Raw genomic sequence first — 3,193 nt, forward strand, 5'->3', positions numbered from 1 at the left:
TGTGTAGAAGTTCTCAGTTTAACCATTTAAAGACTAAATCTTTTCTGACACTTGTTGCTTACAAGTAAAAATCCAGTATTTTCTGCTAGAAAATCACTCAGAAGCCCCAAAAATTATATATATATATATATATATATATTTTAGCAGACACCCTAGGGATTAAAATAGCAGTTGTTGCAATATTTTATGTGACGCAGTATTTGCGCAGAAGCCTTTCAAACGCAAGTTAGCCCTTTTTTTTCCGGTCGACCTCTAGAGAGCACTGGCATTAGCAGCGTGACATACAGCAATGACACCTGCACCGTGACATAACACATGTATGAGGTGAATCTGGGATCGACAACTACAAGCATTCTTTTTTTATATGTGAAATTCTGAAAATTCAGGAATCTTGAGATAAAGGAGGCGAGGGAAGGTCAGGGAAGGTAAAGAAGAGGGTGTAGGAGATGATCACCAGCACCAGCACCGTGATATAGAGCACTGACACCTGCACCGTGATAGAGTGATCTGACACCAGCACCGTGACATAACACATGTATGAGGTGAATCTGGGATCGACAACTACAAGCATTCTTTTTTTATATGTGAAATTCTGAAAATTCAGGAATCTTGAGATAATGGAGGCGAGGGAAGTTCAGGGTAGGCAAAGAAAAGGGTGCAGGAGATGATCACCAGCACCGTGATATAGAGCACTGACACCTGCACCGTGATAGAGTGATCTGACACCAGCACCGTGACCTAACACATGTATGAGGTGAATCTGGGATCGACAACTACAAGCATTCTTTTTTTTATATGTGAAATTCTGAAAATTCAGGAATCTTGAGATAATGGAGGCGAGGGAAGGTCAGGGTAGGCAAAGAAGAGGGTGTAGGAGATGATTCTTTGCCTACCCTGACCTTGAAGTTTTGCCTACCCTACCCTGAAGTTTTCTGCAAATCATAATAAGCATAATGAGCAATGTTTTTGCCTTTAAATTCATCGTAAAGAACGTTTGTACACGTTAACGAAAATTTTTATTTCGTACGAAACAGAACGGAATTTCGGACACGAAATACGAATTACGAATTAATTTTATTACGAATCGAAACGGAACAGAACGAAACAAATTTTTTGACGGCGCCCATGTCTAGTACTCAGATGGGCTGACAGATACTCAGGTACTCGGGTACACAGATGGGCTGACAGATACTCAGGTACTCGGGTACACAGATGGGCTGGGACAGGTACTCGGGTACTCAGATGGGCTGTGATGGGTGATGACAGGTACTTTGATGGGTGGTGAATCAGTGTGTGAGGAGCGAGAGCCGGCGATGAGAGATGATCTCATATGTTCACATATGAGATCATCTCTCATTGGACACGCCGGTCTCTCTGTAAACGGCCGCTGTGATTGGCCATTTACAGCGATCTGTGACTGGCTGTGTCCAAGGGACACGGCCAGCACAGAACTTCCCCGATGCGCGCCCACGGAAGTAAACAGGAGGATGTCCAAGGACGGCCTGCCGGCAATTGGCGTCCGCGCTGCGGCCGTCTTTTTACAACATAATGGCAGAATACAAGTAAGGAGGGCTGAGAAGTCGTTTTCTTGGCTGTAGCTATAGGAGGAACATTGTGACGTCATAGAAAGCATTTTCATTTTCTATATGGCTCCGGCGACTTCCCGCTTTATAGGGTTTGGGTAATAGGCAGCGCACTATTTCTGTATTCTCCAGCTACACCACGCCCTCAATACACCAACAGTGTTCTGCATCACCATTTCACTGCATTCGTGGATTTGGCCTTCCCGTCCATCAAAAATGAAATTAAACATCAATCTGTCAAATAATCAACATATAAAAAGCAAGACAGCTGCACACAGACTCCATATTATTTATTGTACTAAATAAATATACAGAGAGGAGGCTAAATGAGACGTCATCATGAAGGAGCTATATACAGCACAATGAAAAAATAATATCCACTATATTGCCAAAAGTATTGGGACACCTGCCTTTACACGCACATGGACTTCAGTGGCATCCCAGTCTTAGTCCGTAGGGTTCAATATTGAGTTGGCCGGCCTCTATGCAGCTACAACAGATTCAACTCTTCTGGGAAGGCCGTCCACAAGGTTTAGAGGTGCATTTGTGAGGTTGGGCACTGATGTTGGACAAGAAGGCCTGGCACCACCCCAAACTTGCTCATCCATGTCTTTATGGACCTTGCCTTCTGCACTGGTGGGCAGTCATGTTGGAACAGGAAGGGGCCGTCCCCAAACTGTTCCCACAAAGTTGGGAGCATAAAATTGTCCAAAATGTCTTGGTATGCTGATGCCTTAAGAGTTCCCTTCACTTGGAACTAAGGGGCCAAGCCCAACCCCTGAAAGACAACCCCCCACACCATAATCCCCCCTCCACCAAATGACTTGGACCAGTGCACAAAGCAACGTCCATAAAACATGGATCAGAGAGTTTGGGGTGGAGGAACTTTACTGGCCTTCACCCGATAGACCACCTTTGGGATGAATTAGAGTGGAGACTTGCGAGCCGAGCCTTCTCATCCAACATCACTGCCTGACCTCACAAATGCGCTTCTGGAAGAATGGTCAAGCATTCCCATAGACACATCTCCTAAACCTTGTGGATGGCCTTCCCAGAAGAGTTGAAGCGGTTATAGCCAAAAGACCTGGCTAAAACCTTTGCACAGTACTGAAGAGAGAACATTGTATATACAGATATCATGGAAAGTTGGGTGACACCAGCTGAGACAGCCATCTTGTGAGATTGTGTTGGCCGGGAATCGAACCCGGGTCAACTGCTTGAAAAGCAGCTATGCTCACCACTGCACCACCAACACAAAGTAGCATGTTTTTGGAGTGTGGAAGGAAACCGGAGTACCCGGAGGAAACCCACGCAAGCACAGGGAGAACATGCAAACTCCATGCAGATAGTGTCCTGGTCAGGATTTGAACCATGGACCCAAGTGCTGCAAGGCTCACCACTAAGCCTCTGTGCTGCCCACATGCGGCCTCTGTACGTGGCCTACAATATTGGTGATGTCCTTTGTGTGGAATGGGATAAATACATGTCCTCTGGTCTGTATAGTGTCTCTACTCCATGGATAGGCTCTGTCTTATGTAAGAGGACATGAGCTAGCCATGGGGGTGACCTGAAATGTAGACAGGCAGGGACAGGACAACTCATTTAAATGT

The 3,193-nt window shown here is 45.6% G+C and overlaps 1 non-coding gene across 1 annotated transcript; it reads right to left on the minus strand.

The window, feature by feature from the left end:
• Window positions 1-2,766: 2,766 nt before the first annotated feature.
• Window positions 2,767-2,838, minus strand: TRNAE-UUC (transfer RNA glutamic acid (anticodon UUC)). The gene has a single exon. It is a non-coding gene; the product is annotated as a tRNA-Glu (tRNA).
• Window positions 2,839-3,193: the final 355 nt, after the last annotated feature.

The sequence above is a fragment of the Lithobates pipiens genome, unplaced genomic scaffold (genome assembly GCF_037356315.1).
Source record: "Lithobates pipiens isolate NorthernLeopardFrog02 unplaced genomic scaffold, aLitPip1_a1.2 Scaffold_25, whole genome shotgun sequence".
NCBI classification, from domain to species: Eukaryota; Metazoa; Chordata; class Amphibia; order Anura; family Ranidae; genus Lithobates; species Lithobates pipiens.